Source organism: Vipera berus (genome assembly GCF_964194415.1).
Source record: "Vipera berus genome assembly, chromosome: 4".
NCBI classification, from domain to species: Eukaryota; Metazoa; Chordata; class Lepidosauria; order Squamata; family Viperidae; genus Vipera; species Vipera berus.
The window spans coordinates 1,976,669-1,986,356 of NC_138206.1; the positions used below are offsets into that span (position 1 = coordinate 1,976,669).

The following is a 9,688-nucleotide window of genomic DNA, read 5'->3' on the forward strand; positions in this document are numbered from 1 at the left end:
AATAATATGCCCGATATAATACAATAGTTAAAAGCTATGTTAAGACCCAAACCCAAACCCGGAACCCATCGGACCAGGCCGGCTTGTTCAAATAAATAAGTTTTTAGATCGCGTCGGAAGGAGCGAAGGTCGGGGGCCATCCGGAGCTCAACCGGCAAGCGGTTCCACAGGTATCCACATAAAATTATAAAATTATTGCCCGTTCAAGAGCCTGACAGCCCACGGATAAAAGCTGTTCTTCAGCCTGTTGGTACGGTTGGCTATACTCCTGTATCTCCTACCCGATGGTAGGAGAGTAAAGAGGTACCGACCAGGGTGTGAGTTGTCTCTGAGAATCTTCCTCACTCTTCCAAGGCAGCGGGCCCTGGCGAGGTCATCCAGTGGTGTCAGGGGACAGCCCACGATGTCTTGTGCTGTGCTCACCACCCTCCACGGCTGTCAGGCCAGCATACCAAACCACAATACAGTACGAGAGGACGCTCTCTGTAGTAGACCGGTAAAAGAGGGTCATTAGCTGTTGTTCTACCCTGTTCTTCCACAAGACCCTGAGAAAGTGAAGCCTCTGTTGGGCCTTTATTTTTTTATTTTTTTATTTTTATTACATTTCTGGCCACCTGTAGAGATGGAGGTCACCTGTAGAGATGGAGGTCAAGGATACGAAGGGCCGTGCGCAGAACACTGCCTGCCCTAGTATCTTGTTATTCCCATGTCTAATGAGCTCATTCCAATTAGCCTTGCCAAGGACTGCCAAGAACCAGCTAGATAAGACAGACTCTGCCCTGGCTTGGGACGTTGGGATGTTCTTTAAGATTGACTAGGGAGTATTCCAATAAACAATGCTTTTGCTGTGTGAAAATTCCTGCTTGTTAAAACTGTATAAATACAATAAACTCTGCGTAGGCAGACAGACATATTTGGGACACCCTGCGTTGACTGGTCTCTGAATACCACAGCCACCTGGGTTGTATTAACTTTCCAGGTCAGATCTTCGCAGAGGTAGACTCCCAGGAATTTAAAGGAGGAAACTCTCTCCACACAGTCCTCCCCGGTGTAAAGTGGGGCAGGTTCCTCCTTTTTTCCTCCAGAGGTCTAGCACCATTTCTTTCGTCTTGCCGATGTTCAGGTGCAAGTTGTTCTTGGAACACCATATGGATAGTTTTTGTACCCTGTACGCTGTTTCATCCCCACCTGTAATAAGACCCACCACGCTGGTATCACCTGCGAACTTAATTATCGCAGTAGATGGGTCGGACGATACACAGTCGTATGTGTACGATGAGTACAGGTAGGGGCTAAGCACGCAGCCCTGTGGCGAGCCTGTGCAAAGCTTCAGGGGGGTGGATAAAACAGACCAGACCCTCACTGTTTGTAGCCGGTCCCTGAGAAAGTCTTTAATCCAATCGCAGATGGAGAGGGACTTGTGGACTTGGGGGACTTGTGGACTTCAACTCCCAGAATTCCTCAGCCAGCATTCTGGGAGTTGAAGTCCACGAGTCATAAAAGGGCTGAGTTTGAAGACCCCAGGCATAAAAGATACATCTGTAATCTAGTCATTCTTTGATAATATTTTAATTTGTATTTTTATTGTATTTTCATCGAAATGTGATGTGCATGTGCCATAGATCTCTCTCTCTCTCACACACACACACACACACACACACACACACACAATGCATGGTGTATGCGCTCACACAAGACAGCTAGGCCTGGCGTGCGCAACCCATTTCATCCAGATGTGTTAGTCCACATGTGGTAAAGGTAAAGGTTCCCCCGCACATATGTGCTAGTCGTTTCCGACTCTAGGGGCCGGTGCTCATCTCTGTTTCAAAGCCGAAGAGCCAGCGCTTGTCTGAGGACGTCTCCGTGGTCATGTGGCCGGCATGACTGGATGCCAAAGGCGCACGGAACGCTGTTACCTTCCCACCGGAGTGGTCCCTATTTTTCTACTTGCCTTTTGACGTGCTTTCGAACTGCTAGGTTGGCAGAAGCTGGGACGAGTAACAGGCGCTCACTCTGCTATGCGGCACTCGGGATTCGACCCGCCAAACTGCCGACCTTCTGATCGACAAGCTCAGCATCCTAACCCACTGGGGTAGCCCTCCTGAAAAGCAAGTGGCTGCCCTCGGACAAGCTAATGTGTGACGCTAGGTGCCTCACTAGGTCTTGCTTAATGACCAGTGATCCACTTAATGACCATTGCAAAAAAAAGGTCGCTCACTTAGTATAGTCGTGTGATGTCTCACTTAATGACCCTGCCACTTAACAATGAATTTTCTGATCCCAATTGTGGTCAAAACTGGGAACTACCTGTATATGGATGAGGCCGTGCAGCCAGCAGAGTTGAACTTGGTGTTATTGACTGTATCTCTCCATCGGATGTCAAGATGTGAAATTTCTGTTTAAGTCCTAGTAAGTGAAGAATTCCAGCTGTATTTAAGAGTTCAGAGAAGAGCAACAAAGATGATCTGGAAGCTGAAAACATAAGGACGGTTGTGTTATGACTCAGGGCCAGCCGGTGGGTCCGGCAGCCGGTTCAGATGTATCGGATGACTCAGATGAGGGGGAGGAGGAGGGTGTGGAAGACGAACCGGCTGATGATGGCTTGGAGGCTTCGCAGAGCCCTCAGCCGGGGCCCACTTCTCAGCTGCGTGAGCCCGATAGTGCGGAGGATGATGACCCACAGCTGGCCCTGTTCAAGGACGCCCGACGCAGGAGGCAGTCGAGCAGGAACAAAGAAAGGCTGTGGGACTCCTCGGGAGGAGGCACAGGGAGACCACGCCCTGAACTCTAAATAAAAGGAGTGTTTGGGGAGGGGCTGGTTGCTGAAAGCAACCCTTCCGCTTGAGGATTCAAGTTCCTGTGTTTCTTGTTCTGTTGTTTTGCTTGTGAATTAAAATTGGCAGACGCTTTGCAACCTCAGACGCTCTCCAGTCTCTACTGCTTGAACAGGGGTTTGCCTTATTACAAGGCCGGTAGTTGGCTGGTTCAGAACAGTTTGCTTTCAGCCTCCCACCCCTTACTACTACGATGGAGCAGCTTCTTGCCGAGAATGCTCAGCTCACCCAGCAACTCACTTTGCTGGCAGCTCAGGTGGCTCAACTGCAAGCTCAGGTACATGCTGCACCCCCACCCAGGAGGAAATGTCAGATAGCTATGCCGGATAAATTTGCTGGCAATCCAGAACTGTTTCCTGCCTTCCTGGGACAATGCCAGCTTTTTATCAGCGTGAGAGCAGCTGATTTCCCCACTGACCGAGATAAGGTGGGATTCGTGTTGAGCCTTCTGTCGGGGGATGCAGCTCGTTGGGGCACGCCTCTGCTGGCACAGCCTAGCCCTTTGTTGGATAACTTTGGGGGGTTTTGTGACCACATGCGCCTCATGTACGAGGACCCGATTAAGGCGCAGACTGCCACCCGACGCCTGAAAGCTTTGAGGCAGGGTCAGCGCCCCCTACAGGCCTATATCAGCGATTTCCGGCTGCTTAGCCAGGATTCCGCCTGGAATGAGGCTGCGCTCGTGGATGCCTTCCAGGATGGCTTGTCAGAAGAGATGTTGGATGAGCTGGCCCGCGTGGACATTCCCTCAGACCTGAATGGGCTGATCCATCTTTGTCTGCGGATCGATGCCTTCCAGGATGGCTTGTCAGAAGAGATGTTGGATGAGCTGGCCCGCGTGGACATTCCCTCAGACCTGAATGGGCTGATCCATCTTTGTCTGCGGATCGATGCCCGGCTGCAGCAGCGAAAGAGTCGCCGTGCCACCCCACAGACCCCTGCCGCTCCTGTTGAGCGTGTGCCCCCAGTCCAGAGGGAGGAGCCAATGGAGCTGGGTGCCGCCAGGTCCCGTCTATCGGTGACGGAAATGGACAGACGACGATCGGAGGGGTTGTGTTTTTACTGTGGGGACCCTGGACATTTGGCTGCTTCTTGTCCAAAGAAGCGTCAGCGGGCATCAGTGTCCAAGCCGGCCCCGAGAAAGTCCCCTGCTTTGCTGTCGGGAAACGGCCCGAGCCCGATCTAGACGGTGTGATAGATCGGGCGACCCACAACGACCACGCCAAGCGACGCCGTTCCGACGGTGCCTGTGAACCTCCACGGCATTTGATTTTGGAGGCACGTCTGATCCTTCCTGGCAAGCCAGAGGGGATTCCGGTCCATGCCTTAATTGACTCTGGGGCTACCACTAACTTTATGGACTCGGCCTTTGTGGCCAAATGGGCTGTTCCCCAGTGTCCGGTGGATCCGCCCATGCTGGTGGAGACTATCGATGGTCGAGTGCTCCTGTCCGGGCCTATTACGGCCGCCACGCAACCAGTGTGTATGGCCATCAGTTCCCATGTGGAGGCCATTCAGTTCTACATCACTTCGGATCTGCACTTCCCCGTGGTCTTGGGACTGGCGTGGCTCCGGGCGCATGATCCACAGATCTATTGGTCTCAGAACTTGGTCACCTTCCCAAGTTTGCAATGCGTGGACCACACCCGCCATATCTGTGCCGGCCAGGTGGAGGGTTCCTCAGGGGTTTCCTTGCCTCCCGAACTGTCCGACTTTGCTGATGTGTTCAGCGAGTCAGAGGCGGACCAATTACCCCCGCACAGGCCCTATGACTGTTCCATTGATCTAGTCCCTGATGCGCCTTTCCCAGTGGGGCGTTTGTACTCCATGTCGGAACCCGAGTTGGCTGCATTGCGGGACTTCCTGACAAAGAATTTGGCTCGTGGTTTCATCCGGCCCTCGTCCTCGCCAGTGTCTGCGCCCGTGCTCTTCGTCAAAAAGAAGTCGGGCGAGTTACGGCTCTGCTGTGACTACCGGAAACTCAACGCCATCACGGTGCGTAACCGCTACCCGCTGCCCCTCATCCCCGAGCTCTTGGACCGACTCCGGGAGGCTAAGATCTTCACGAAACTGGACCTGCGTGGAGCTTACAACCTCGTCAGGGTTCGGCCGGGTGATGAGTGGAAGACGGCGTTTGGTACTCGCTATGGACATTTCGAGTACACGGTGATGCCGTTTGGCCTGACCAACGCCCCCGCTGTGTTTCAGCATTTTATGAACGACATCTTTCGAGATCTGTTGGACCAGTTTGTCGTGATTTACCTGGACGACATCCTGATTTACTCCCCGTCGCGTGAAGCGCATCATCAGCATCTCCGTCAGGTCCTGCAGCGCCTCCGGAAACATCGGCTGTTTGCCAAGTTGGAGAAGTGCCAGTTCTACCAGGTGACCATCGATTTCCTGGGTCACCGCATTTCTCCTGAGGGCATCGCCATGGAACCGAGTAAAGTTGAGTCGTTGCAGAGTTGGCAACCCCCGCGTCGCGTGAAGGATGTTCAGCGACTTCTTGGATTTGCCAACTACTATCGAACATTCATCCCTGGCTTTGCTGCCTTGACAGCCCCCCTCACCCGGCTCCTGCAGAAGAAGACTCGGTTCCAGTAGAACGCCCCCGAACAACAGGCGTTCCAAGCTTTGAAGGACGCCTTCATGAAGGAGCCCATCTTGAAGCATCCTGACCCGCAACGGCCGTTTGTCGTGGAGGCGGACGCCTCCGACATTGCCATTGGGGCCGTGTTACTCCAGGCAGCGACGCCCAACGGTACCCTTTTCCCTTGCACGTATCACTCTCGGAAATTGAATCCCTCGGAGCGCAACTATACCATCTGGGAGAAGGAGCTGCTGGCCATCAAGGCGGCGTTCGAGGCTTGGAGGCATCATCTGGAGGGGGCGCGGCATCAAATCGAGGTCCGGACGGACCACAAGAATCTGGAAAGCCTGCAGACCGCTCGGAATTTGAACCAACGCCAGATCCGGTGGTCCCTCTTCTTTGCAAGGTTTGACTTCCGGGTGCGGTACATACCAAGCGGGCACAACCAGAGAGCGGATGCTCTGTCCAGGAAGCCCGAGTACACCCGAGCGGAAGACAAGCTTCCGCCCAGGACCGTGATCCCCGTCGAGTCTTTTGCTGCGGTGCGGGAGCCGGTGGATATACGGGCTCGGATCCGGGAGGCGCAGCAGCAGGAGGCGTGGGTGGCTCAGCGGAAGGAAGAGGTGGGGCCAGACTCGCCTTGGTCGGTCACGGATGGACTTCTGTATTATCGTGACCGGCTCTATGTTCCGGGAGGGCCACTCAGGGGACTCGTCCTCAGCCAGTGTCATGATAACCCGGCTGCGGGGCATTTTGGCCTGTTCAAGACTCTGAACCTGGTCTCCCGTACCTTCTGGTGGCCCCGAGTCCGACACGACGTCCAGTCTTATGTCACCTCTTGCATCCCATGCAGGCAGGCCAAGTCAGCGACAGGGGCCCCGCCTGGTTTACTGCAGCCTTTGCCAACACCCAAGAGACCCTGGGGGGCTGTGTCCATGGACTTTTTGACGGATCTACCCCCATCCTCCGGCTTCACGACAGTGTTTGTGGTGGTGGACATGTTGACCAAGATGGCGCACTTCATCCCCTGTCGCGGCTTACCGTCAGCTCGCACCACTAGTCGCATGTTCATCCAACAGGTGTTCCGGCTGCACGGCCTTCCTGATAGAGTCGTCTCCGATAGGGGGGCCCAGTTTACAGCCCGCTTCTGGCAGGAGTTGATGCGGGCGTTGGACATTAAGGTTTGCCTCTCGTCCGCGCATCATCCTCAGACCGACGGGGGTACCGAGAAGGTCATCGGCATCTTAGAGCAGTATCTGCGCTGCTACGTTAACCTGCAGCAGGACAATTGGGTGGACTATTTGGCCATAGCCGAGTTTGCCTTTAACAACTCGCAGCACACCTCCACGCAGATGACACCGTTCTTGGCCAACGTGGGTTATCACCCCCGGTTTTTCCCCCTTTCTCCCGTGGGCTCACCGGAGCCGGCAGCGAACGAATTCATGGCGGAGTTACAGGCGATCCATCGGTTGGTGCGACGGCAGCTGGAGAAGGCCAAGGCCGACTACAAGAGGTTCGCCGATCGGTCGAGAAGGGATACGCCTCCACTATCGGTGGGGGATCGGGTCTGGCTGTCCACCAGGAACCTACCATCCACTCGGCCGGTGAGGAAGCTGGACCACCGTTACCTTGGACCGTTCCCAGTCGAGGCCGTCATCAATCCGGTCGCCTATCGTTTAACTCTGCCACGTTCCCTGCGCGTGCATCCCGTCTTCCATCGGTCCTTGTTGGTCCCCGAACAACCGGCTTGTCCACTTCGCCAAGCGGAACCTCCCCCATCAGGACCTCGTGATGGAGGCAGCACCCCCGAGTACGAGGTCGCCAGCATCCGGGATTCCCGCTGGCTGAAAGGTCGCTTCCAGTACCTGATCGAGTGGAAAGGGTACGGGCCGGAGGACTTCACATGGGAAGACGCGACCGCCGTTCATGCCCCTGCGTTGGTGACAGCGTTTCACGAACAATTCCCATCCCGACCGCATCCGGATCGGCAGCCCCGGGGGAAGGGCCCTGCGGTGCGGGATAGTGTTATGACTCAGGGCCAGCCTGTGGGTCCGGCAGCCGGTTCAGATGTATCGGATGACTCAGATGAGGGGGAGGAGGAGGGTGTGGAAGACGAACCGGCTGATGATGGCTTGGAGGCTTCGCAGAGCCCTCAGCCGGGGCCCTCTTCTCAGCTGCGTGAGCCCGATAGTGCGGAGGATGATGACCCACAGCTGGCCCTGTTCAAGGACGCCCGACGCAGGAGGCAGTCGAGCAGAAACAAACAAAGAAAGGCTGTGGGACTCCTCGGGAGGAGGCACAGGGAGACCACGCCCTGAACTCTAAATAAAAGGAGTGTTTGGGGAGGGGCTGGTTGCTGAAAGCAACCCTTCCGCTTGAGGATTCAAGTTCCTGTGTTTCTTGTTCTGTTGTTTTGCTTGTGAATTAAAATTGGCAGACGCTTTGCAACCTCAGACGCTCTCCAGTCTCTACTGCTTGAACAGGGGTTTGCCTTATTACAAGGCCGGTAGTTGGCTGGTTCAGAACAGGTTGCTGGAATTGGGTATTTCTGATTTATTTATTTATTTTAATCCCATTTATATCCCGCCCTTCTCCGAAGACTCAGGGCGGCTTACAATGTAAGAAGCACAAATCAATGTGCTTAGCAGTAGCCTTCATTCTATGTATATGCCTGCTTATTATTAGGGCTTTCACCACCCCCCCCAAGCGGCATTTTTACAAAGTCAGCTTATTGCCCCCAACAATCTGGGTCCTCATTTTGCCTACCTGGGAAGGATGGAAGGCTGAGTCAACCTTGAGCCTGGTGGGACTCGAACCTGCACTAATTGCAGGCAGCTGGTGTTACTTAAGGAGGCATTAGCCCACTGCTCCACCAAGGCTTTAATTTAGTGAAAAGGACCAAGGTTGACAGGATGGCAATCTTCCAATATTTCAGGAGCTGCCACAAAAAAGAGGAGGTCAAACATATACAAATATAATAAACTTAAACTTAAACTATTCTCCAAAGCCCCTGAAGAAGGCAGGACAAGAAGCAATGGATGGAAACTAACCAAGGAGAGAAACAACCTGGAACTAAGGAGGAATTTCCTGGGAGCGAGGACCATTAACCAGTGGAACAACTTGCCACCAGAAGTTGTGGGTGCTCCATCACTGGAGGCTTTTAAGAAGAGACTGGACAGCCATTTGTCTGGAATGGTAGAGGGTCTCCTGCTTGAGCGGGGGGCTGGACTAGATGACCTCCAAGGTCCCTTCCAACTTTATTATTATTAATTAACCAGGGGAACAACCTGCCTCCAGAAGCGGTGAATGCTCCATCACTGGGGGTTTTTAAGAAGAGGCTGGAAGGGTATAGGGCACGGGTGTCAAACTCGCCACGTCACGTGTCGCAATGTATCACTTTTTTTCACATTGCCGGAGCTGGGGTGGGCGCAGCCTCCGCAGGATGCAACCGGCCTGCGAGTTTGACAGCCCTGCTACAGGGTTTCCTGCTTGAGAAGGGGGTTGGACTAGAAGACCTCCAGGGCCCCTTCCAACTCAGTTACTCTGTTTAAAACATTATTTTTTTTAAAGAACACAATGAAGGCGGCTATGGATGGCCTCGCTTCTGAAGTATTCGCTTGTGTTTCATGGAAGGATGTCGACCAGCCAGCGGTACACCCAGTGGCACAAATCCCAAATCAAGAGAAATAAAACCTAGCATTAGAAGACCGTATTCTTTATTCAATTTGGCTATTCCGGTATAAATTTCTTGGGGGAAGGGGAAAAAAACAACAATCTGCAGGATAATGTTTTGAGAAAAGACATATAAAAAGAGGGCGAACTTGGGAAGGTCCACGTTTTGTTAACCTCCTGCAACACTGGCCATTTAACTCCCTATCCAACCCATAATTATCTCCCAAAGCTGGTCTCTGTTCCTGCCCTGGTGGTTTGATATGCAAAAATGGAACAATATTACAGATTGCTATGAAGCTGACAACCCCCCCCCCCACACACACCCAAAGAAAAAAATCTGTATTATTATTGCTCTGATGCATTCATTTACCAACTTGGCAGGTTTAAGAAGGGCAGACTTCGACTCCCAGCGTTGTCCAGCTAGAATTCCCCGCTTAAACTCGTCAAGGCTGGGAAACATTTGACCTGGAAGCCGATCAAACCAGGGCAAGAGTCCTTTCTGGCCACTGGGCAGTTTCGGGATAAGATTGTTGATTTTTTTCCAGCCAGGGATTAAAGATGCTGGCTTAAAAAGCAAGGCTGGAGCTGAGCT

General features: G+C 53.3%; 1 protein-coding gene across 1 annotated transcript in view; it reads left to right on the forward strand.

The window, feature by feature from the left end:
• PGM2L1 (phosphoglucomutase 2 like 1) overlaps positions 1-9,688 on the forward strand; it is a 212,749-nt gene that overhangs the window by 26,883 nt on the left and 176,178 nt on the right. The gene's annotated exons all lie outside the window — the stretch shown is intronic.